At 43.5% G+C, this 27,575-nt stretch overlaps 1 long non-coding RNA gene across 1 annotated transcript; it reads right to left on the bottom strand.

Annotated features, from left to right (window-relative positions):
- Window positions 1-5,755: 5,755 nt before the first annotated feature.
- Window positions 5,756-27,575, bottom strand: LOC121271941. Its single transcript, XR_005941829.1, has 3 exons — window positions 27,503-27,575; window positions 27,076-27,234; window positions 5,756-8,940 (listed from the first exon to the last, which is right to left on the bottom strand). It is a non-coding gene; the product is annotated as an uncharacterized LOC121271941 (long non-coding RNA).

Genomic DNA, 27,575 nt, shown 5'->3' on the forward strand with positions numbered 1-27,575 from the left:
TCAGTTGCCTATTTCTGTATGGCTCTTTCTGGCTGCAGCCGGGGTCAAATAGGCAGGTATACCATCAAGGGCCAGGTCAATGTCCTACTCTGCCAGTGACTATGGCTAGGCTTTCTCATTCCCCTACATCTTGGTAATTGCCTGTTCAGTACAGCAAGGCTGTGCAACATGCAACACCATATTGTGATGTTTGACAGGATGCAGTGTAAGTGGGATTAACGATATGTATCAGTTACTACAGTCTCCCCTGTTTCTTTGAGTGCCTTCGAGGATGGAGAAAAAAGTTTGCAGAATTTGGTAAGTTGGCATTGTATTTTTCTTGCTTTTGCCAGTGTTTGTATTGATACAGCATGTAGCTGCAGCATAACTGAATGGGGTGGACTTGATGGAGCAGATGGTCTTTTTCCTCCTTTTGATATATGCTTGCATGAACCTTAGTACCTCTTGATATATGAACATATGAAATAGGAGCAGAAATATACCATTCAGCCCCTCAAGGCTGCTTCTGCTTTACTGTAAAATACTTCTTGTTTTTTCCAAGCATCTGAAATGATCCTTTTGGCTATTAGCGACTCATTCCATTGCTGTTCATCTCATCATCTTCATGGACTCAGCAAGGTTATGAACCAGGGCAGAAGGTGTCTTCGCTCAGTCCACCAGATTTCCTTCTCCTTCAAGTAATGGTGGCAAGATGGCTTGCCATAAAAAATGGTACTATAACTCTGAGCAGGTCAGTTACATCATTTTATGTGCATGTTGAGTCCCCAATTATACATTACTTTTATGTTCACAAAAAATGGTTGAATTCAGGATAGGGACCAAAGCACATGTATATGTAATACGTAATGGCCTGTACTTTAGGAAAACCTGAAAAATGCAGTGAAATTGTAAAGGGTGCCTTTCCATGGGAAAGTGATAGCAGAGGTGACAATGCATCTGCCATATGCAACCTGCACTGGTGAACTGTTGATTGACTGATTTGACATCTATTCCACCATTCCAAGGTGGCTTGGAAAAACCCAAATATGTAAATGCTCAAGGCTCAATCAATCGTGTCTGAAATTCAAGATGGAGAGAATGACATAACTCTGTGAATGCTTCCCCCAGTGCAAGGGTTCGATGAGGTGGATCTCTTCAGGTATCTGTGCTTTGACTTATGGACACTGCTCCTTCTGTAAGGGTGGTCAAAATCAATCTGCCTACAGTGTAAACAGACCAGCCTCTAATTCGTCCTCAAATACTTGTCCTTTGAATCAAGAGAAGGACACTGAGGCAGTTGTTCTGGCTTGAATTTCAACAAAATTGCTTTACCCAGAAACGCAAAGAGGTCAAGATGTTTGATTAAAAAACAGGAAAGCTCATTCAGGTAGTACAAATCTAGGAAGCAAACCTGCAGCTAGGAACACTACTTTTATTCTATGATTTCTATTTACAGCTGCCTTTTAAAGATTAGAAACAGTAAAAGATCAAAGGTGCCTTTTCAACATTGCCCATTTGTGTTGAGGGATTGCACAGCATTCTCCCAAATTGGCTTTACTGTAATTTAAATGCACTGCAATGCAGCTCTTGCACTTGTCATGAGGAAAAAGAAAAGTGCAAGAATATTTTTCACGCAATTTCCAGGTTCCTGTTCATCTGTTTCATGCTCCTGTCACTGGTTCCATGGACCAGAAAATCAACCTGTATAAGGTTCGGATTGTGATGGTATCTGGCCTCCAAGAAAATTAACAAAACTATATGACCTAATAACTGTGTCACTGCTTAACAAACTGATCTTTCGATTAAACCCCATTAAACTGATTAATAATCTCCTAAAAGATGATTCCAAAAGTAAGTCAAACTCAGAAAAAGCATTTGATTGCCATTGTTGACATACTGAACTTCTGCAGTGGTGAATGCAGCTCTTGCCATTTGGCAGAGGGGACAGTTCATCTTCCCTCTGTGCCGACAGGCAGCCTCAATGTAGATTTACGCCTTTGGATGTCCGTAGAGACACTTGTCTGAATCAAGTTCCATGACGGGAATGTGGCAAAGCAGCATATCAAATCCTCTTAGGATTACATTTCACAAATATGGTTGCACGCATTTATTTTACGAAAGCAAAAGCAAAATGCAACGGGTTCCAGAAATCTGAAATAAAAAGAGAAAATGCGGGAAATGCTCAGCAGGTCAGGCTGCATCAGTGGAGGGAGATTTGTCATGAACATGGAATGTTAACCCTATTTCTCTCTCCTGACCTGCTGAGTGTTTCTCGCATTTTCCCATTTTTCTGATTTCCTGTTTAAATTACGTGTTTCTATTCAAATTTACTTTTTCTGATAAAACTTGATTAGACCACAAAGCTATCCTGTTATAAATATTTCATTTTATGTTATTTTTCACCCAAGTTAGTGTATGCACACCCGATTTCATTGGATTTCTTTTTGTCCAAATACAAGAAAAATACAAAACCCAGGAACCGGAAGACCTTATTATTGCATATGGCGTATGGACTCGCTACAGAAACCCTATCAGGGTAAGATTCACAAATCTGAGGTTTAACCTGTAGATACCCAGAAATGTTCTGAATTCCTGTCATCTTTTTTAATTGGAAAGGTTAGCTTCTGTTAATTTTATAACTGTGATTCCTTCAGTGAAACTGCAACTCTCTGGACTTGTTGGTACTGGAGGAGTTCTAACCAAAATAGCTGTAACTTTCAGTTATCTCTAAATGTAAATGGAAAGCATTTTTTAAAAATTGTTTCTTCAAAAAAACTACCATAGAATCAAGCATTTACCAAAGGAACAAAATGCTAAACACTAAAATATATGTCACAAAAGATTACGAGAATTTGAAAAGAAATGTTACTTCTGACATTAATATATTAGCTGTTACAATGAAGTGTCTATGGCTTTCCTGTTGTACCTCAGTAGATTATAGGTTCAAAGCCTACTTCAGGATTGAGCAACGTAGGCTGATAATTCAGTGCATGACTGAGGGAAAGCATAATGTTGGTGGTGGCATTCTTCAGATGAACCATTAAATTGAGGCCATCTGTTCAGGTGCGTTAATGATTCTATGGTACTATTTGAAGAAGAGCTGAGAGCTCACCCAGTTGCCTGGTCAACATTCCTTCCTCAATCAATTTTGCCAAAAACAGATTAACTGGCCGTTCATCTCTTGAATGTTTGTGAGGCCTTAACATGGATGAAATAACTGCTGCATGTGTCTACATAACAGCAGTCACCACTTTACAATTAATGCTTTTTAAGTGCTTTGTGGTGTTTCTGGGAGGGAAGCATGGCATAAGTTCAAATCTTTCTTTCCTGTATTTTCTACTAATCTAAGGTCATTTTCCCCTTTGCCACATTTATTTCAGACTACAAGCAAGTATTTTTCACAATCTATAGGGTGCAGCTTCTAAAAATGCCAGATGTCAATAATTGTCTGAAGCACTTTCCTACCATATGTCCATACATTGTTGTATAGTGCAGGACATCAATGGATGAGGTTGCATTTTGTTAAGCTCCTCAGAGGGTGTGACTGTAGGTCTGGGTTGCGCGTCTTCCTTGTGGTGCGCCGCACACTGGAGCTCTGTTGTAACTTTCCACGTCATTTTGGCACTTCAGAAATAATAAACATCTGTTTTATTTATGAGCCAGAAAATCCTATGGAAAGATACTTTAACGCAGCTGCAGACCATCCCACCTAGAATGCATTGCAAGAAGACTGATGACAAAGCTGCCACAATCATAGCCATGCTAAGTGGAAGATTGCGTTATGAAATTCCGTACAAGGTAGAGATTCTGCATTCTTCAGGACAATATTTTCAGCGCAATGTAAACCCTTTAGTCCTTCACAGGGTCTGTTTTAACAAAATTCTTGCATTTTAAATTGATTCCATATCACAAAAAGCTTTTTTGATATTTTATAGGGTGATGAGGTTAGAGGAATAGGATTAGAGGCTCACGCGGCACAGACAGTTTGGTCTGAATGGCCTGTTTCTGTCCTTTATGCTCTAATTTTATATAATGCTCTGCATAAACAGTGGATGTAATGCACTGATGTCACTGGTTGACCCTGGCATGGAGAGTCCCTGTGTCGGGTTGGGTATCACTTCACAGGCTTTTAGCCGATACTTTCACATCGATTCAGTTTTCCACCCATTGCCGAGCTTTTAAATTTCACCTTGGATGATTTAATGCCTTCTGTTAACATTACAAATGCAATTCACTGTTTGGATCTTGGGAGTGGACTCTGTGTGTATATAATCAAGGGCAGAAAACTGCATTTTGCTGGGCCGGGTGGAAAATGTTTATCTGCTAGTACCCATACGCCACATCATTGTAAGCAGGTACAGGTACCAAGCCTACAGCTGCAGTCCACGTCATTAGTTCTACTCACCAATAGTGAGCTGCTGCCAGCTGAGAATACAGCTGATATCAACAGGATACAGTGCAAATCATGGACTTTAACTGGAATGTGAAATCGAGGTTATTCTGAGTGCCATTGTTTACTACAGAGATTGGCCTGGTAGGCCAGTACAGGAACAGGAGTGGAGCTAAGTGAGAGTGACAGAGAGGGAGATAATGAAATCCTGTTGTCTTATTAACAGTTTAGAATAATTATAAAAACTGGTATATGCCGGATGCATAAAACAGAAAAAGCAAGATTTGGGTATTCCCTGTGGATATGGAAATAGGCATCAGCAAGCCAGCTATTTGAAATTCCCAGGGAGCCTGTTATTAGAGAGGCATTTGTGAATTAATTGGGTATCATGGGGCAGCCATTATACTTATTTACTGTTTATTAATTCTAGGTGTGTTTTCACTTAATCCGCATAAAGCGAAAACAAAGGAAAATGAGGGAGAATACGCTTGTCCGACAAGAGAAGACTAATCATCATTTCAGAAAAATCAAGTTCACGTTGCTGCAGCTATAGAATTGAGTCTGGTTTAGGCACAATACTGGAAGCAATTATGAAATCTGATTGCATTGTCTCTTTTAACCATATATTGCATAAACTAGAAGGTGGGTGTTCAGAAATAGGACATACTGTACCTCCTTGTGTAACTAAAATACAGTAACAACATAACTCATGACCTTATTGTTCTCATACTGCAAAGAACATTTAGTCCAAGCTAACAGTGAAGTCATTATTAATGCAGGTAAAGTCCCTGCAAATCATTGCATTGCATTAATTTGATAACAATGCAGGAAGTTTGGGTTATACTAGTAAAAGAATGCCCACAATTATGTGTTGTTGTCTGTCAGCCCTATTGACTGCAATATATTTTGACTGGGTCCTACACAGCCAAAAGAAACTAACTTAGAACTGCATTCAAATGTGGGCTGAATATTTATGAAAACATACCTTGAATGTGCCAATTAAATTAATATGCTTTGTCCATTATATTTATGCTCTTCCTTAAACATTGACATGATTCCATTGTTGATCATCCAAGTAAGTTGCAGTTTTGGGGGCTTTGTTTTTGTATTTTCTGCTTTATTTTCTCAAGAATAACTTGGATAGCAGTAAACTCTGTGTTCAGGAACCTTGTGATCAGTACCATGTAATTTTAACCCATAGACACATTCTCTATGGACAGATGAAAGATTAGGGCACATATGGTTTAACTTCATGTTTGACATAACAATTTATCATGCTGCCCCCCCACCCCCCTTGGAACATATTTTTTTCCCTTTGGCTTTTCTGTTTTGTTCTTAACATCCTGAAGCTTTCAAAAGGATTTCTGTGCATTAACCAGCGCTGGATTAACATGCATCAATTTATTTAAACGTTATTGCTGGGAATGGCATGTTTATATTGCAGGTCATTAGAGCAATAATCATAAGATTAGTTCTCGATCAGTTCATGAACGCTAGACCTTTGACGTGAATTGATCAAAACGTTTCCCCAAGTATAAATAAATGCACATACCCTCAGATTTAGTAGTATACATGCGGAATAAGTTCACTTTCAAAGCTTATGCTAGCATAATACAGGCACCCTGAAACATGCAGGGGGCTAAACTGATTTACACAAGTAGCCTGAAACAAACTCATAGTGAAATGGCAGTTGATCTTTCAAGATTCTTGATCTTTTTCCACTGAACTTCACAGTGCAACAGTTCAAACACTTTTCAGAGACTCACTTACTAGATTCACTGTCACCATTGCTTGGATTTGAAATCAAAAATCTTGGCAATATTTTCCAAGCTATTGGAAAATAAAAGCTGCCAATTTGCTACAAGCACATTTTGTACCGTTGCTGTAGACAAATTTCACCCATACAGGGTCTTTTTTGGTTGTCAACTCATTTTGACCATACCTTTTGAATGTGGAGCTACTGTGAAAAAGAAACAACAAAAACATGCATCATAAATGAGACCTTCAATCCACAATAAGGGCAGGAGGCAAACACATGGTACAAACAGGACTACAATTTTTTTTGTATTTGCAGATATGCACTGAATGAGCGTGCATGAAAATGAGTATAACTCATAACTGAACAAGCGTGAATGAAAATGAGTATAACTCTATCTTCTCATCCTCGGCCCTCAATCTCACATGCCTCTGGAAACAGAATTCATATTTTGATCATCGTAGGCTGTCGATCTTGATTCAAGGATGGCATCAATGCAAAGTTGTGAGTTTCTGCCATGGGCCTTCATGTGGCTGAACAGGCTGATTCTTGAACTGCAGGTATTCGGAATCATGGGGCAGGATGTTCTACAAGTTAGTGGAATCCAGAGCACAGAGTTTGCTAACTTTTCTTTACTTCTCTGTCATATTTCTCCCTCATCATTGAGAAATTGTGACTCCAGACTTGATGTAGCTTGATGGACAAGCTGTGCCCATTTTGAACAATTGGTTGCAAGCTCCTCCCAGTCATTAATGTCAATGTTGCCGCCCTTCAAGGAGAGCTTTAGAGTGTCTTTGAAGCATTTTCTTTGCCCTTCCAAGGAGAGTTGGCCATTTAAGAGTTGAGAAAACAGGCCCTGGCAGGGGTGATGCCTTTCGGCCATTTGGACACAGTGTTCAGTCCATCAAAGTTGATTTTTCAGGAGCTCTGCCTGAATGCTTGTGGAACTGGCTTCAAGAAGGACTTTAGATTTTGTCCGATGGTCCTCCCATTGAATTAGGAGGAGACAGCAGATACATTGCTGATGGAATCTTGCCAGCATTCTTATAAGTCACTGATACATAGTCCAGGTCAGTAGGAACGAGGTGATGACAACTGCTCTGTACACGAGCACCTTTGTTGACTTGCATCGGTCTTTGTTGTCAAAAATTCACTGCTGTAGTTTGTAGAAGGCTGAGCTGGAGCAGCTGATGTGGTGTTGGACCTCCTTGTCAATGGTCGCCTTTTGAGAGAGATGATTGCCAAGGTATTGGAAGTGCTCAACATATTCCAGAATCTCTCCTTCAACAGAAATGGGGGGTAGAATATTTGGCTCACCAGGTATGGATTGAAATATGAGTTCTGTTTTGGCAACATTCAAGGTCAGGCCAAGTATCTTTGTATGCAGTATCGAAGAGATCGAGAGTCGCAAGTAAATCTGATGCAGAATGGGCAATGGCACTGCAGTCACCTGCAAACTTTAGATCATGTATGTCTATACTGGCCAGTTTAGTTTTGGCATGGAGGTGACTGAGGTTATGGGCTGGAATTTTTCCAGTGCCGCTGGTGTCAGGCGTCGTGGCAGGCAGAGGGGGGACAAAATGGTGAGAAGGCCAAAAATTGGTTTCACCCCGTTGTGAAATCAGTTTGCAATCACTCGCCACAAATCGAGATCCTAATTTCAATAATGCAGCATCTCATTATAAGCCCTGCTCTCCGGAATCATATGTATTAATATATGTAGCATCCAGTACACACAGGACCTTGTTCTTTGCAGACAGAACAAACATGTGCATACATTGTGTCTGTTTCAGCTAAGCAAGATAAGTGACAGCATTCGCTGACTCATTCCTCAGGTCAATGCCTTGACCAATCAGGGTTAGTCTGCCTGACTTAAATTTCAAACAATGTTGGCAGTTAACTGTCAGTCGCCATCACTGGTACATTATCAATGGCAACGCCACTTGCCAACCGATCAGCATTCTCTTCATATACAGTATAAGTTGTTGTTTTCCCCCTTATATTGGCATTCTTGTGAAGTGCCCTGATTGGTGCAAGGCCAGAAGCTTAGGCATGTCTCTTTTTTCAGCAACACTCAAGTTCTGTACTACCAAACAACTACTTCCTGAAATACTCTAACTGTAATTTTGGCTCAATGTTTTTAAGGAATGTAGTGTTTTCTCCTCCTCTTTTAAGATAAGCAATGACATTCTGCAGTGAGTCAGTCAGTGCAGACTGCAGACACCCACAGTGACATCATCATGCTGCATTGCTACCATGGAATACACAGCTGCTTGGGATTCAACTTCTGCTCCAACAGATGTTCCAACCACACAGTGGGTAGAGAGGACTCAGGAGAAACAATAAGGCTGAAACAATTACACTTGTTACCTGGAATATCAGTAGACGTGCTATTTGTTGCCTGGAATATCAGTAGACGTGCTATTTTCTGAAAGATTCTGCAAGCTGTTGGAGACATAGACATAAGTACACCTGAGTGACATGCTGCTGTACAGACTGCTGCAGTAGCCATGCAGGGTCCCATACAGACTTTCAAAATGTTTCAAACAATTATGTGATGTGGGCCATTAAAAATTATTTGGACTGGCTAAGAACATGTTTGTGCCCTTTCTCAAAGTCTGCACTAATGTGTATAAGTTTTCTTCCGAAAGCCCCTGAAAGGCAAAGTTTTGTACGATGAATCACTCTCAAAATATCGTTTAGATCTTCCGCACATTTTATACAGCTCTTTCTGACTGTGTGGACACGGGAAGGATATCTTCAACATGCCAATCCCGTGTTCAGGGTTCCATTAGATCTGTGTCTTGACATTCATCTATATTTGAAAGAGATTTACAATCAAACAAACTGATCACGAGGTATGTTTCGAGGTGGAGGCTCAAACATTCATCACATAGAGAAATTAAGCAGAATGAAGATGTTAAGCGAATTATTATTCTTTTCTGACATAAGTATTTTAAGGAAATGTAGGAAGGTAGCTGAATTCCATATTGACTGTATGGTGTCATGCAACCTAGATAACCTCACAATGATAATAAGATGCTGCTGAATCTTCTGGTAGTGGTCTTCAATTCAATCAAAGTATAAACAAAAAAAAAACAAAGACATAGAGTGACCTGATCATGAATTTCAAAATTGACTGACTAATTTCTTCCCATTATAGGCCTAAAGATATTGCAATTTTTAAAGCTGCATTTTAAAATGGATACAACAACTTTTAAGATGATTAGCAACATGTCATGTGATATTGGCAACATCACCTCCAGATAGACCTGAAACTGATGCAATGCCTGATTAACTATGGACCTAAGTGAAGGAATCTCTCAGCCACTTGAGAGTGTTTAAGAATAAACAATAACCTATAGTCAATGGTGTTTATAGACAACTCATTTCCATGATTCACCAGGAACAACAGAGACATTGAAACATGTAAGAATTTTATCTCTCAAGGCTGAAGTTTCCTTTTACAAAATGGAAGGACATGGCATGATCTAGATGCTGACCTGGGATTTTTTTTTAAAAAAGGTCACAAGTTTACCTTGGGACTGTCAACAAGAAGGTCTCTTCCAAGAAATCATCTGACCTATATTGTACTTGAGAAGGAGTTGTCTGATTGTGTTGAACTGCAAAGCGATTTAATTAATCAAAAGCTGAGAGACAGAAAGGAAATCACATAGCAGAGGAAAAAAAACTTAAATTGTGAACCTGCTTGTTTGGAATGCAATCTTGTCAGAGAATAAGCTGAGGAAAGAAGCCTACCCTAACTGGCTCCCTCTCTTTACCTTGTCTAAAGTTGTGTGTGGCTATTAACCTGCAGCCAGAAAATCCAGAAAATCCTCATCTGAGTGTAACTAATCTGCATTTGGACCCGCGAAGCTGAGAGTTGGTGAGAACTTGCAGGCATCCTCTACGACTAGCGGCCGGTCTTCACATGAAAGAAGTCCAGGTTGACAGCATCGAGACCCCGTGGACTTTATCCTTTACTGTATAACGCCCATCCTCCAAAGCCCATTTCTCCAGAGAGACTCTGACCAGGATTTTCCCCTCGATGATTTGGGGGTGGGGCCTGGTCGCCGAGGGGAAAATGACGTGGGATGAGGTCGGGAGGAACCCCTGACGTCATCCCGGTCCATTTAAATTTTCAGGAAGGCAGGCGGACAGCGAAGTCAGCTGTCCGCCCGCTGACCTGTCAATGGCCAATTGAGGCTATTGACAGGCTGGTTAAAGTAATTAAAGACCAGCCTGTCCAAGCTTAAGGCTGGCGGGCAGGCCAGGAGCCCCAGTGGGCTCCAGATTATTCATGCAACTTCATCCACTGGCGGGATGAAGTTTCATGTCTGTTTTGTAAAAAATTAATAAAGTTTATGTGGTCTTTATTAACATGTCCCATCTCGTGTGACATTGTCACTGAGGGGGACATGTTAATAATTTTTTAATGTTTCTATTTTTAAGGTTTTTTCCACTGCCAGTATTCCTCCTGAGACAGGACTTTGCCTCAGGGAGAAGTGCACTCTTTCACGCGCACGCACGAAAGAATGCACTTTGACAGATGGGAATTCCCTCCCCCCCTGAACAGAATGCGCATAGCGCTTCCCGTCGGGGATGCCGCTGGGTGGGCCTTAATTGGCCCGCCCACTCAAAATGGCGGTGGGCCCAGTTTCAGTGGCGGGGGTCGGCTGCCCGGCCTCCACCAAGCCGGTGGGGCCCGTATGCCATCCAAGCGCAAGATTCTGCCCTCTATCTTTTTGTCCTTTGTCTGTGTACATGTGTGTGTGTGCTGGGGGACTTCTTTAGGAAGAGGTAGATAGTAATACTTCCCAGTTACAACTGCATGTTGACCAGTACTTGCAAATTTTGTTCTAAAATAAATTAATCATTCTGAGTCTTTGAAAGAAGCCTGGTCTATGTCTCATTTCTTCTGGGTACTAGAGGTATAAGTATGCAATTGGCCATTTTGGTGAGAAAATTAAACATTTAAATTAATGTTATGGCCTGTGGAGTAGCAGAGCTTGATAATTCACACACTCCTCCTATCCTGGTCGTAACAAATTCCTTGGACATGGTTTTTCACTGAGCGGGCAGGTGCATGCTCAACCTATTCGAGCGTAAAATGACATGCAATATTTCAGACAGCAGGAGCATGTGGGAGTCAGCAGCACATCTGCTGACAATTAGCAGGCCTACTAAGACCATTACGGTTGGCAGGCAGGCGAAAAGGCCAAGCGGCCTTTGGATTTTTTAGGAAACCTCATCCACGGGCGGGATGAGGTTTCCAACAGCAATTAAATTTTTTTTTTAATTTTTAAATTTCATTCATAACATGTCCCTGTGGCAGAGTCACATGAGGGGACATGTTTTTAACAGTGGAAACGTTTTTATTTTTGAGTTTTTAAATCTTCAGAGCCTTGAGGCAGCTCTGTGCCTCAGGGAGCTTTCACTGAGCGCATCCCTGTGCAGGTGTTGATTTCCATGCTTGTCCTCCTCCCACCCCCACCCCAGCAGTGCTGCAGCGCACGAAATCAATGTCGGGTCTCGATCGTAGGTGGTGGTTGGCTTTGAGACCCCTCCTGGGACCTCCTCCTTGCCACGCCCACCCGACAAGGTAAAAATCCTGCCCCATGGGTAATAGACTAATATGAAGTGGATCCCATTGATCTTTCATTCAATTGTGATGGCTCCACATTCAAACACAAAGAACTTGGATGTCTCAAACGCTCAAGCCATAACACAGTGGAATCGTCCCAGATTTGCACTAAGTGCGGTAGCAAGCGTGAAAAGATAGATTTTACCTACCAGCTGAAATGGCGGGTTTTCACACCAACTCGTCCCATCCCCGCCTCATTAATTATGCAGCCACAGGAAACACGCAGTCTTTCTGGCAGCTGGCCTCCGATTTGCCCACCACGCCGTTACCTCACCACTTACTCACACCGGGCACCATATTTAAAATGCAGCTGCGCGCACACTTCTCAATGCTTGCAGCCTGAACTGCTCCACTGAAGACATGGCCACAAAAGCATGGAAGACTACAGCCCCCCAATTCAGTGACGCGTCCCTGGGACGCCTTGTGGATGCCGTGGAGGCTCGCCGCGATGTCCTCTACCCCGACTCTGGCCGCAAGAGGCCCATCAGTCTCACCACTCCAGCTAGGGAGGTGGTCAGTGCCGACGTTGCACACAAGAGGTTGGCCATCCAGTGCAGAAAATGGATGAATGATCTCATCCGTGCTGCCAGGGTAAGGCAACCATCTCATCAATCTCAACTCACCCACTCACAAATCTCTCACACATTCACTGCCAGCTCAATGACATCACCACTCACTCTCTCAAACAAATTCTCACATCTCCATCTGGCCTCAGTTCCTTTGGAGATTGCCTCCTCATCCCGTCCATGGCTCCACTCAGCACACATGTACGCCTGGCATCCTTCTCATGTGGCCTGGATGTGCCTTGCTCACACTCTCGCCATCTGTCTTTATGTACGTCAGGATTGCACACAATCAACAGGAGAGGACCCAGGCCATGGGTGGAGTACTGGACATCAAAGTCCTCGCTCTGTTCGAGAGTTCAGGGTTGGAGGTGGCCGGGGAGGACTTTGACTGTTCCTATGGTGACGGTGAGGTCTGCAGCCAATGCTCAAACGAGGATCCTGCACCAAATGACTCTTCTCTCAACATTACTCTGAGTCCACTGCTCTATGTTCAATGAGGCTGCCAAGCACTAATAATCACCACTTTCACTCCTAGGCACATCTGACACCTTGGCCCTGACCCCAGCACTGAGAACACCTCAGATGAGGACCCTGAGGGCAGTACTGTTGAAGTTCCGTCATACCCTCCACCAGTGCAGCGACACACACCTCGATGGGACCCAGAGGTAGAGCAGCCTTGGGATCACAATCTGGTGAGCATAGCACATAGCCTGTTCCACAGCAGCTGGAGTCAGGGACATCCTTGGTCGACAGCACTCAGAGGACTGCTGGAGGCAAAGAATCTGCTGAGTCCGAGTCAGATGATGAGCCTCTGGGCTCGGTCCTCAATCAGTTGTTGGAGCTGCAAAGATAATCACAGGAACATCAGGAAGGGATGTCTTGTGCACTCCTCAGATTGCAAGGGACAGAGGAGGAGTCTGTCTGTCCTCAGTCCAAGGTGATAGCACCATCATGCCGATGCATAGAGGTCAACACTGGTAGGATGGCAGCTGGCATGAAGAGCTTGGTGCAGGACATCGGTCCTGCACTGCTGTGTGGGCTGAACTCCATTGCTGACGTCATAGTTGGTGTCAAAGTGAGGGGCGTGTGGGGCGGCTCGATCTCACTCAAGCTTCCCCTTCTCCTCAAGGAGTCAACCAGGGGCCCCAGGGCACCCACAGGAAGGAGGACAAGTAGCTCATCAGCCTGGGGCCTTCCATCTAGGCGACTCTTGAAATGTCCGACAGATCCAAATCCCCTCTTCCTCTGACCCCTCCAGCTCCAGTTTCACAGGCCGAGGAGGACCAGGTGGCCCACAGCAGGATACCCAAAGCATGTAGGAGACCTCCAGGTCTCAGCCCTCCAGAGGACGCCCACCAAGGCCATCACAGACAGGGCGTAGCAGTCAGCAGGCTCCCTCCACCTCCATGTGAATATCAAGGGAGCACCAAGATGCAGTGGCAGGTGTAGGAAAGTTAAGAAAATGTAGTTGCACAGCCTGGACACAGATGTTAATCACTTGTGCATAATGTTCCCCATTGTAAATAAACTCCCAAGAATGACTTCTTGCCTATGAGCAGTGTTCATGTCACTTAGATGTGAAACCTTGGTTCCTGCAAAAGATAAAGGCAGGTGTCTCAGTCCAGGGCCTCTTCCCTGTGCAGTGCGTAAGTTTCAGAGGAAAGTGATGGTCTGGCTTCACTCTCACAGGACACATTCGTGATGCCTGCACCTCGATGGTGCTTGTCATTGCTGCCAGAATGTCGTAGGCAGGCATCACAGAGTTCTCTCATTCTCTCCGAGTGCTCTCAGCACCTTTGACGTGGGGCTGGCCCCCATCTCTTCAGCATCTGTGACCAGTGACGTTGTGCTCCTGAAGGGGTCAGATGCTGAAGGCTGACAAAGGATCAGGTGCATTTAAATTTTCATGTCTCCTTCTCTATGATATGACCCTGATCACAGAGTGCAAGCGAGTTGCCCTCAGCCAGACAGGAGTCAGACATTCACAGAAGGTATGTGAAGATCTATGGAGTATCCTCACTGCATGTCGTCATCATCCTCCTGGAATCTTGAGACTATTTAGGCCTCCGCTGCATCTCCATGACATGAGCCTGAGCACTGAGGGTATGTGTGCTGCCATCAGCCACACAGCAGTCAAACATTCACAGATGCAAGGAGAGGATGTCAGAACTGTCCTCACTGCATCTCGTCATCATCCTCCATGAATCTTGTGGCAATGAGGGCACCTACCTCATCTGGCCAGTGCAATGGCCTCATTACCAGCATCCTCGCATTCAAGGACCTCATCACCATCATCCCCCTTTGACGTCCTCCTCATCGGAGGATACGTGCAGCTTTTCCATCTCCTCCTCGGCCAGGTCCTCCTCCCATTACTGTGCCAGGTTGTGTGGCGTGCAACAAGCTACAATGAAGCATGACACCCTCAGTGGACTACATTGCAGTGCTCGACTGGGCCTGACCAGACACCGGAACCTCATTTACAAAGTGCCTTTCGTTTGCTCCACTGGGTTGCAGCATGAGCCTCATTATACTGTCGCTCCACCGCAGTTTGAGGCCGCCGCATGGGCATCATCAGCCACATCCACTGTGGGTAGCCCTTATCACTCAGGAGCCAACCCTGCAGCCTCTCTGGACCCTGAAAGATATCAGGGGTCTGAGACCTGCTAAGGGTGTAGGGACCTTGGACGCAAACCTGTAGGATACATTTGTGATGGTCACACACCAGCTGAATATTCAGTGAGTGCTAGCCGCTGCGAATGATGTAGTTGACTGCTTGTTGCCATGGTGATCTAAGCGCCCTGCACCTGTGGGAAACCTGAGATCTGCTCAAATCCCAGTGCTCTTGCTTCCTGGTTTTCCTGATCCTGGTCGAAATGCACAAAGTTCTGTGCCTTCGTAAAGATGGTGTCTGTGACCTCCTGGATACATTGTGGGTGGAGTCTTGCAAGATCCTGCACAGGTCACCTGTGGAGCCCTGGAAGGAACCATGGCATAAAAATTGAGCACCACGGTCACTTTCATGGCCACTGGCAGCAGATGCCCGCCAAATCCTGCATCAGTGGCCGATCAGTTCCCTAGACATGCGTAGCCTTCAGCGATACTCATTCTCAGTCACCTGCAGGAATGACAGCGTCATCTATAGACCGTGGGTCTAGCGAGGTGCCTACTAGCGACAGCTCACTATGGATCTTCAGCTGCATGCGCAGCTGGTCCCACTGCCCCTTCACCTTGAAGGAGGTGCTCTTTCTTTTGCCAAGCCAGGCACCTCTGCACTCTTCTTCTTCCCTGCTCCCTATAAGCCATGAGGCATACCATTAAATCATTAGGCTCCATGATTCTGGTATTCTCTGCCTGCAGATTCAAAGAAAGAGACATGCGGGTTAGCATATGTGTCCTAAGGACCTCTCTTGGTTAAGTCTCAAGTTCCCTTCATGCATGCGGCACTGGCCATCACTTGGATGACCAGTGTGTAGTGCACTCATTAGCTGTCCGAAGCCCCACCCACCTCAGCCCCACTTCACTTGATCGATTGGCGGCAGCTTTGCCCACTGGACTGCATGCTCTGCTCTCAGCTCAGGCACAGGCATTCTCCTAATCTGCACTGCAAGGCTGTGCTGTAGCTTGAACCATCAGGGTTACTGGTGCAAACCTTAATAAAGAGATTGCAAGGGGCTGTGTGTGCTTCTACCAGTGACTGCACCATGGTGTCCTTTCGCAAGGGGATTCTACAACTTGCCCAGTCAGCCAATTGAGTTGATGGGCTTGATTTTTAATTTGGCTTGGGAGCCCGATTCCCAGATAATGCTTACATAATGCACTCTTCAAATGTCTTAACGGAGCAGAAGGTGAGCTCGGCACCCCACTATTGGTGCCAAACATTAACATGCCTGCAGAGCATGTGGAAAAGGCAAATGCCAGCCATGATGGGGCCTGCCACTGTCTTGCAGGGAAGATGAGGCATCACCTCAGAGTGGCCTTCTGAGCAGCATCAATGCATGCAAAAAGTTCCCACTTTGCCAAATGAAAGTCAATGCACAAGATAGAGTGTGTACGCAAGAGCCAGTGCAAGATCCACTAGGTTGTGAACTTTGTCACCACAAAAAAGCCATTAACCCGACAGTTGTGCACCAATGACCACCAGACTTTCAGGCTCGCCAACTGAAAATCACTTCCTTGCCTTCCCTGGCCTGTTAACAAGCTCTTCAAGGTGATTAATGGGCTGTTAATTGGAGGTGAGCAGGTCCCACCATCCCATTGAAAATTGTGTTGTGTGCTGGAGTCACCAGGGTGAAGTGCTGCTCTCTGAGAACACAACTTATAAATTGTGGCCACTGCCATTCCCACCCCAACCACAATTGACAATCTCATCCACTGTTTCAGGTCAATGACATTGTATCAGAGCTGTCATGTTAACCTACATAAACTCCAAAATTCAGTTAGTCTGCATTGGTAGATGATAGGTTTATTGGGCAGGGTTTCTTAAGCAGTGTTTTAACAGTTCCCACCCAATTATTTAGTAGTTTATTTTGAAAAGACTGTACAGCATTAGCAATTAGTCACAGCCTTAACTCTGCACACTGTCTCAATTGATGCGGACAGAGTGGTTGGAAATATTGATGTCATTTAATAAGTATCTCTTGTTATTAGAGGAGATTGGGCATGCATTGAGATGTTTCAGAGTACTATAATGGAGCTTTTTGTTTCCAAACCCTTGAGATTCTGAAATGTTAAATGATTAATATGTAGGCAACAAAATAAATGCAAATATTAACAGCAAGATACTTTGTAATATCCAACTATTTGCAAATATGAACCAGCTCTTAGCTGATTTGGAGAAGATATAGGTTTTTTTAAGTATGTATATTTAATCTGATTATTGTTTTAAATAAAGAGGAAACAATGCAGAAAATAATCCATCTCAGGGTAATCTCCAAGGACACCTAGGTACAGGGTTATCATGAAAAAGCTATTTGGTGCAGTGAATATAACTTCAATTATTGACTAACCATCAAAACATCTCTGAACAATGCTTGATCTCTGTTTCAAATCATTCTACTCCTTACACAGCTCATCATTGAAACTCCATGGGGTAAATCTAGTTTGGACACACAGACTGAAAATGGAGTAAATCTAGTTTGGACACAGTGGATTTCATTCCTGTTAATTTGCACAGAGGTAAATTGCATTTTGAAATGCATGGCCAGCTATATTAATGTGAAGCAATACCAATAGAAGCAGCTCATGGCTTTATTGGTGTAAGATTTGGTAAGCTGGCTGTAGGAGGAATGGTTCGTGGCATTGGTAGTGTAACATGCAGTGCAATAGCAAAGAAAATGGAACATGCTGAAGAAGACCTCTAAAGTTCACATATAGTTTCAGCACCCAAGGCCACAGACTCCACAGAAGATCAGCCCAAAGTGCATGGAGGAAGTAGAAATCAATGTCAATGTGCAAAATAACTCCCAAAGTATATGGTTCCAGTGTGCAAGACATTCCGGGATGCACCAGTATCATAAGTAAGATTGCGAAGTTTGTAGTTTGTGCTTGTCCAGTCCCGTCACATTCACTTATTTAAATATTTACCATACATGGCCAAAGCAAGGGATGGGGGCGGGGTTGAGTTGCAGAAGGAAGGTTCTGGTCAGGGGTAATTTATAAAGTGGAAGAGAAAAGCCCAGACCACAGACCATAGATTGTAGTGATTTGGATAACGATAAGCAGAGTTTACCAATAGTAGTACATTAGTGAATAAGGCCAAATTAGAGAAAAATGGTAGAAGTTAAAATGAAAGGCACTTTATCAGAATGTATCAAGCCATTCATAACAAGATAGTAATAACAAGTAATGGCATAAATAGAGATAAATGAGTTTGAGCTAAGAGCCATTGGTTGCAGGTTGACCAAAGTTGGGAACCAAATATTCTAACATAATGGATGATTCGAGAAGACATAAATGGAAAAGGTGGTGGTGGAGGTGTGGGGTCGATGGTGGGAATGGCTTCAGCACCCAAGGCCACAGACTCCACAGAAGATCAGCCCAAAGTGCATGGAGGAAGTAGAAATCAATGCCCTGATAATAATTAATGACATAAGGGTAGTAGTGAGGAAGGATGTGGGTTTGATGAGCAGGAAGTAGAAACAGGTGGGATTTAGATAAGAAATAACATGGGGCTTAAAACATTGTTGGAAGCGATTTTAAGGCCTCTTAATACCTACACTGTGGACAGAGTATTAATCAAGAGAAAAGAGGAGCTTGTAAGAAAGCCAATGCAATAATCCTGGGGTAATTTAAACTGTTTATAGACTAGACAAATCAAATTGGCAAAAGTCATTTGGAAGTTGAGTTCCAAATTTGTGCATTTGAGGCAATTTCCTAGGAAAATGTGTTGTGAAACCAACCAGGGAAGCGATTATTTTAGATCTTATTTTGTGTAGTGAGACAGGGTTAATTAGTAATCTCATAGTAAGGGATCACCTAGGAAAGGATAATCATGATATGTTAAAATTTCACAAGTAGTTAGAGAATGACGTACATAAATCTGAAATCAGAGGATTGAACTTAAATGAAGCCAATTACACAGACATGAGGGACAAGTTGGTTAATGTAGATTGGGAAATTAGATTAAAAGGTTTGATGGTAGATGGTAAACATTTAAAGAAATATTCCATAAATCTCAATGAATACACATTCTTTTGAAGAAGTATTAGGTTAAAAGAAAGGCTTATAATATTGCTAAGAAGAGCTGCAAGCCTGAGAATTGGGAGAATTTTACTTATGCCAGGATCACTGGGATCCAGACATCACCAGAGCCTGGCGCCAGGATTTTACGACCCCACCACAGCGTGTCTCCCCCCTCACAAATCTAGTGGCCTACACATCCTAGGATTCTAAAAAAGGTGGCTACAGAAATAGCTGTCTGGGTTTTAGCCCCCCACACGCAGGGCATGTTTTCAGTTGGACAGTGGGGGGAGGGGGGCACGTAAAACATGAGAGATGGCTAGCCTACCACCTTTCCACCCCCTGAGCTGTCCCCCATAAGATGGGAGAGAGGTCAGGTGACGAAATTGGCAGCCCACCTGCCATATATAAATAAATAATTAAGAATCAATTGAGTTTGTTTACAAATCAATGGATGCCAAAATTACGCTGCCTGTGCTATAACATGGTTGACGTGGGCAGGCAGGCAGGAGTGGGCAGCCATTCTTTCATAAAAGTTTTTTAAAAAGCAGGAAGGATGGGGTACCATCTTTGGTGAGGGGGATATCCTTTCCGCATCAGGGGCACGCCCTTCCATGAAGATGGCACTCCTTCCTCCCGGCATGCACTGCAAAATCCATACCACCACACCCTTGACTGCCTCTCCACTCAATACTCCTGATTTACCTGAGTCCAGGATCCACTGGGGCCTTCATCCTGGGCCTGCTTGCAGTTCCAAAAATGCCCACTGCTGAGCTCTGGCACTGCAAGTGCTGCTGGTCAATCAGATTGGTCAGCTATTCCCGAGGGTGGGACTTCCTGCCAGTGAGATTCTTGTTGTTGTCACCCACACGATGTTATTGCTGTGGGACAGAATTTTTCTTTGTCAGTCAGTTTGTGACAGACTTAGCAGTTGCAGGGAGATGGGGGTTTGACAAGGAGTAAGCCCCCATCCCCCGCTATAAACTGCAGAATGCATTGGTTGTGAACATCCAAAATTCCCTCGATTCTGAAATGGTCCCAGTTGGAAAGTAAATGTGACACCTGTATTCAGAACGATAAGAAAGAGAAGACAAGGAATTTGTCAAGAAACAGGTCAGATAGCCTAATGTTAGTCATCAGGAAAATGCTAAAATCCATTATTATGGAAGTGGTACGCACACTAATTAGAAAATAATAACATGATTAGGCAGAGTCAACATGGTTTTATGATAGGGAAATCATTTTTGGTAAATCTATTCGTGTTTTTTGAAGATATAACCAGCAGGATAGATAAAGGGGAACCAGTGGCTCTAGGTTATTTGGATTTTCAGAAGGCATGCCATGAGGTGCCACATTAAAAAGCTGGTAAAGACTTTTGAGATTGGGGGTAATGTATTAATATGGATAGACGATTGGTTAAAGGATGGAAAGCAGAGATTGGGAATAAATGAGTCATTTTCAAGTTGCCAGACTGCTACTATTGGGGTGTCATAAGAATCATTGCTGGGCAGTTGGCTATTTACAATCTGTATTAATGATTTAGATGAAGGGACCAACTGTAATGTATCCAAATTTGCTGATGATAGACAATTGGGTGGGAAAGTAAGTTGTATGAAGGACACAAACCGATGAATTTTAACTGAAAATAAACAGGCAGATTTGGGTCAGGTGAGCAGGTTAAAGTCTTAAATCTATTTCCCGATGCAAATCCGCCTCCAACATGGCCATTTCTTCTGTAGGGGTGGCACTTAGGCTACTTGACACGAAGGCTGTGGATACAGCATGGGAAATTTTCTGCACAACTGTGCATAATGAATGATAGCGAATTCGTAGCCCATTTTGCACCAACACACAACGTCAAAGTTAGTTTCAGTGAGGAAGTTGTGTCCTGACAGCAAGAAAGCTATCTGTTATGCTTTCAAAAGTCGAGACCAGTTAGCCTGAGAGACCAAGCTGGAAGGGTTAACCTGCATTCAATGCATTTGTAGAGGCATCTTATTAGTTTTCTAAAGAGCATTTGAAGTTGAACAGTTTCACCATGAAAATTGTATCATATTCGTTGATGTATTTTATGATAAATAAACCAACTTCTTATCTGCAAGATAAAAGCAAAATAGTGCAGATGCTGAAAATCTGAAACAAAAACAGAAAAATGCTGAAAAAACTCAGCAGGTCTAGCAGCACCTGTGGAGAGAGAAACAGAGTTAACGTTTCGAGTCCGTATGACCTTGAAGGGTCTGGAGAAGGGGTTTCTTATGTGGAAGTTCTGCCTCTTCTTGATAATGTGTTTTTCAAACTATCGTCTGAAAAGAATGGAAAACAGCCTTGGCACCATGGGCAGTCACTGCCGGTAAATGGAGTAAAGTTCTGTGTTACGATGCCCAGGTCACATTACTATTTGGAGAGCTAGTGCAGTCAAAGCTGCATTCTAGATCAAGTACAAAGTCCACAACAGCCACCACTATTGGACAAATGGCACTAACCATTTACCAATATCATGAGTCAAATACAGGCACTGCTTATAAATCATTAAGCACGTTGTCTATTCTGGGTAGCTGTTTCCAGCTTTTGTATTCCACCAGCATATTTCAGAGGCTTGTTCATGCAAAGACTGGAAGTAAAGAGAAGTAAACAGTAATAGTCTGCTTTTTATCCCACCCTCTTTTACATTGTATGGTTCACAGGGTCGGAATTCTTACAATTCAACATCAAAAGCAACTTGCACTTAAATAACATCTTAAAAATAGGAAAACACCCCTGAAAGAAAGGAGCAAGAGAAGATTATACGGCCCTTGAGCCTGTTTCGCTGCTCAACAAGATCTTGGCCTCAATTCCATTTTCCTACCTGGTCCCCATACCCTTGACTCCCCTATAGTTCAAAAATCTGTCTATCTCAACCTCGAATATATTCAATGACTCAGCCTCCACAACTTTCTGGGGTGGAGAATTTCATAGATACACAATCCTCTGAGAAAAGGAATTCCTCATCTCCATCTTATTCTCCACCTTTATTCTGAAACTGTTCTCCCTGGCCTTGGATTCTCCCATAAGGGGAAACATCCTTTTGGTGCCTACCCTGTCAAGCTCCCTCAGAATCCCACACGTTTCAATAAGATCACCTCTCTTTCTTCTGAGCTCCAATGAGTTTAGGCCCCACTTTTCCACATATGACAACCCTTCATCCCAAGAATCAACCCAGGCATCTCTGAACTATCACCAATGCATGTATATCTCTCCTTAAATAAGGAGACCATAACTACATGCAGTATGCTAGGTGTGGCCTCACCAAAGCCCTGTAGAGTTGTAGCAAGACTTCCCTATTTTTATACACCATCCCCTGCAAAAGAGGTCAAGATTCCATTTGTCTTCCCACTTACTTGCTGTACCTGTGTGCTAACTTTTTGTGATTCATGTACAAGGACACTCAAATCCCTCTGTACCACAGCATTCTGTAGTCTCAGTCCATTTAAATAATATTGTGCTTTTTTATTTTTCCTACCAAAGTGGACAACATCACATTTTCTCACATAATACCCTACCTACCAAACTTTTAACCTAACCAGATCCCTTTGCAAACTCGTTAAGGGCTGAATTTTCAGGGACCTTTGAAGACAGGAATGAAGGCAATGGCGAGTGCAGTGGCAGTGCAGAGGGAGGTGGGGGGATGGTGGTGGGGTACCTGAAAACACTAGCGGCAGCAGCATCCCAATTTCAAATTGAAAGTGGTGCTGGAAATACTGACTAGAATGCTATAGACATTCAGGCCAATTGGATACTTTACAAGCTGGTTAAGAGCTTGTTGGGGTTAGAAAGTTGGATTTCCAAAGAGATTCATGGGTTTAATATGTACCTTCTAAAACAGATCAGCTCGGGGAAGGCAGGTAGGCAGCTAGTCAGTGCTCCCCAAGGGGTCACCCCAGCCTCATAAAAGGGTCAGGGGTCAAAGGGGGGCTCACCTTTTAGCCAGCTCATGCTTTTGGTGCAGCACAGGTGGCAGCGAGAGTGGGCACTCAGTGCCTGGGCTTTTGAGGGAATTGGAACCACCCTGACATCATAGGAGCAAAAGAGCAGGATGTATGGCTGCCAAAAACAGTTGAGCAACCACCTGTCCTGGAGAAAATCCCCAACTTGCTATGCGGGCATGACTGTCAGATTTTGGTCCCAATGGCAATGAAGGACAACACCCTCCCCAGGAACAGCATAATCTCAGGCAGCAGGAGGGCACAGGAGGGGAAAGAGATGCAGAGGCCAAACTCTCAAGACAGGAATTTACCGGCAAATAAGGAACTACCTGAAGATGACCGAGAACCAATGCCACAGGAGCCTGTGACTCTTCAGGCAGATGGTCGCAGACATCTGTGTCTTTGTCGCCAAGTATTTTACATCTCTTAGCACTGGTTGCCATGCTCTAGTTGTAGCTGTGGAAGTCACTGTGGCCTTGAACTTCTCCACTTCCTGGCTATTTCCAAGGATCAGCTGCATACCTTAGTGGCATCTCAAAAACAGATGCACATCACTGCATCTCGCAAGTCACTGCTGCCCTGTCTGTCAGAGTTAGACAATATATACACTTAAAAACAGGCGTGGCCTCACAGGGACAGAACACATTTGAGTTTCACCTCCATCGCTGGATTCCCCTAAGTTCAGGGCATCGATTGCATCCATGTAGGCATCTAGGTACCCAGTGACTGGCCAGTGAGAACCATCAACAGGAAGTGCTTCCACTCCCTCAACATCCAACTGGTTTGCATCCACAGCATGGAGCCAATGGGTTTCTGCCCACCAATGTGGCCCGGGAGCATTCATTGAGAGCTCAACAAGGATCAGTTCAGGGCATCTTGTATTTACAAATTTCAACAAGAGCTTTTCCATGTGTGTGCTCACTTTCCTGGCTGCTTCCATGACTTCTTCATCCTCTTCCAGCCCAGGCGGCTTCAGATCTACATTCCCACCAGCAAAGAGTGTGGATGGATTCTGGGGGACCAGAGAGCTCTCCAGCTTGCTGAAGTTATCCCAGAAGTAGCTTCAGGCATTTTGGCTTCAGCTGGGTGGCACAGACACTTCATCGGGTTTACCAGGGCTAACCCGTGCATGGGTTTCCCTGTTCTCCTTGTGATCTTCACAAGCTTTGCCTACTTTAGGGTAGACTCTCCTCTGTTGCATTTTTGCAATAGGAGGGGGCTCTTCCCTTAACCTTTTGGGTGGAGGTTAGTAATCTTTTTCAAGATTAAAGTAAGCCATTTCAGGAAAGAGGTGAGAAACAGCCCATATGTCCTAAAAGGAAGCATTAGAATGCTTTCTATTTAATATCCCTCAGTAACAATGGGCAGATTTTTTGCAGAATTAAATAGGGATCGGGTGAGTTCCAAGACAAGCAAAGCGACAGTGAGAGGTGCCACGCCAGGCTGCAGAGCCATTAGAAGCTGTAAGGGCCAAAAACAGGCTTGTAGGAGTACAAAGAAATAAAGTAGAACCTGAGCAAGTTAAGAGGACCAAAGCTAGACCAGCAATAATAAAAGAGGTCCATGAGGCACTCGTAAAGGTTAAAAAAGAGGATAGGAATAGGCCAATGATCTGTTTTGCAAACAGACTCATGGCAGATTTAAACAGGGATGAGGGGAGTTCCCAAACATAAAGGCAGATAGTGAGGGAAATGCCAGTTGAAAAGCCACAAGGGAATACAGCATGAGCCGAACATCCTCTTGGAGGTGGTAATGTTCCAGGAGATGTGGAACATGTTAGGGGAATGCAAATTCCCAAGACAACAGAGGGTGCTATTGAACCAATGTTCTGCTTGAGTGATAGCTTTGTGGCAAATTTAAATAGGGAATAGGGAAATTACTAAATAGGCCAGGAGAGATTGAGGGTGATGCCCCATTTAACTGAAGAGTATAGCAGCCGAAGCTAGCCCAACCCCTGTAAACAAAGATATCCCCAAAGATACAGGACAGAACAGGGATGCAAAAAGGTCCCAAACTGGGCATAATGTTTTAAAAAGAAAGAAGCCTATGGCCTGCTGGATGAGCAGGAGTTCTGGCTAGACCACACCATTTTTCCAACTTCAGAGGGAGAACAGGGAATGTCCCAAGTAGACATGCAGATGGTGAGGGGGTTGCCTCACCTAGTTGATGAGCTGCAGGGCAGTGCAGCAAGAGATGAACCTCCACCTGAGGGCAGTAGTGTCCCCGAGCGAGTGGGACAGGTTAAGGGAAGACCCCCCTCCTATTGCAAAAATGCAAGAGAGGAGAGTCTACCCTAAAGTAGGCAAAGCTTGTGAAGATCACAAGGAGAACAGGGAAACCCATGCAGGGGTTAGCCCTGGTAAACCTGATGAAATAAAACAAGCTTTAGACTTCAACCAGAACAGTGTTGATGAAAAACTCACTAAACGTGAAGAACCAGAACCAGAATCCCTACAGGAGGTGGATGTCCCACTAGCCTCCTGACAATTATATCTATAAAAGTGCCTGGGTTTGAGCCAGTAAATTCATGCGTTACAGAGATAGACAAAGAGTTGAACCTGATAAGAACAGCTCAGCACCCTAGTCTGTGTAGAAGACAGCCTGGGAAAAGCACAGTCTGAGCACCTTGGCCATTGTTAGCAATTTGGGAGCTAACAGTCAAGTAAGACACCCAGAGTCACAGCAAGGGATAGGCACAGGGTTACTAACTAGAGATGACTATAATAAGATAAAGAAAGTTTGAAATCTTTACACCAAGCTAACCTGTAAATGAAGGTAACCTTTGTGGAAAAGTTTAAGACACAGAATGCCAGGTTATTCCATTAGAGTTTGTGTCTCCAACCGTACCACCGAAAAATCACCCACACTGCCGGGAAATCGAATGTAATTGCAGATGCCCTGTCCAGAACTTAAAGAGACCCAGTTAGAACTGAAAAGATAATATTGACCAAGGCTAGAAGAGTGAATTTGTGTGTGTGAGTGTGTTTTATATTTAATATTTTTTCTCCCCTTTTGTAATGAAATGGGAATGAATCAAATTTCATTCCTCGTGTGGGGAAGAGTCATGACTCCGGATCCTAACCCCAAATTGCTCATGGACATATTAAACTTTTAAGTAAGATGTGTGTTTTTTTAAAGGACATACAAGCTGAGACTGTAAGGGAATTACTTGCTAGAAAATTCCTATGTCGATTACTTGACCAACCAGTTCAGAGAGAACAGAATGTCGCACCTAAAAGGTGTGACACGGCCTACTTCAGACAGAGGCATGGCAAAGGAAAAGACACAATGCAAACTAAACTGCAATCTCCTGTGGTTGTGGAGATAATGGAAAATGATTACAATCTCAGGCCAAACCACCTCTTGTTGTATTATATCCCAGACTGTGAACATGAACTGATTTGAAAAGAAAACAGTTCTAGGCAAAAGGCATGTTTGTTTTTCCCTACCAGGAATATTTCAAGGAAAGAGGTTCAAAAAAACCAACTGCAACCCTAGTTCTGTGTGCTAATCCGGTGCTCTCTCCTGATGTGTGTTTGCTGTGAAGGTCACAGCTGAAGAACAACAGTTGGGCATCCCTGCGCTTACAGATAAAAAAAGAGACTCTCTCTCTGATTGCTGGAAGCAAGTCACAAGGCAGCAAAGCCACAGTCAAAAAGGAAACAGGGCAACTCCTTTCAGCTAGCCTGCAGAACCAAGAATCTTCAAACCAACTGCTCAACTGCCAAAGTTAGTGCTACCGTAATCACCCCAACTGACTGGCCGCAATGCTTCACCATCTACTCCTCATGGATAAGCCAAAGGACTGATTCATATATCGTTTTTAACTTTTGTTTTTGGATTCAATTTCTCATTTCTAATCTGTGTGTCAATCAATATGTGTTGCATTTTTATTATTTTTTTCCTTGTGTTTAGTAATGAATAAACTCACTCTTTCTTTGACTCAAGACAGCCTGGTTAAATTGGCTCCTATTAAACCATAAATACATTTGAACTGGGAAAAGATGTCCACAAGGGAAGAGATCCTTTTTAAGTTAGACCTTGTCACGACCAACCGGTGGGGTTGAATAAAGAAGGGGAGCCAATTCATCCCACCTCACCTGGGAGCAAAACAAATGGGGGAACCTCAGGCAGAGACTGGTCGTAACAATGTGCTTTATCTGCAATCATGAGTTAGTTAGTCAGCTACTTGTGGATAGAGAAATCCTGTTTCTTGAGTTTCTGTAGATCATCTTCAAATTCTGCCAATGTACTCACCTCTGTTAAACAAAGAAAAACATGAGTATCTTACACTGTATCAATTGTGCCAGTGGTAGTTACTAACATGAACAAAGACATGTACGAAGAAGACAGATTGACAGTTGCTGCTATGTTTAACTGACTTGTGATTAGTAATTTGATGTTGTAACCTTTTATTTTTAAGATAATTAAAAATCACAGAAAGCACAGTTTCACTATAATCACAAGATCTTCATGATCTTTCGTAACAAACTTCCAAAACCCTGCCCGCACGGAAATCATACATACAGCTACATCTGCGCAGCAAGCTGAGACCATTTTGAACGAACATGTAAATCATATGACTCAGTTTTTCCCTTCT

This window comes from Carcharodon carcharias, chromosome 2 (assembly GCF_017639515.1).
Source record: "Carcharodon carcharias isolate sCarCar2 chromosome 2, sCarCar2.pri, whole genome shotgun sequence".
NCBI classification, from domain to species: Eukaryota; Metazoa; Chordata; class Chondrichthyes; order Lamniformes; family Lamnidae; genus Carcharodon; species Carcharodon carcharias.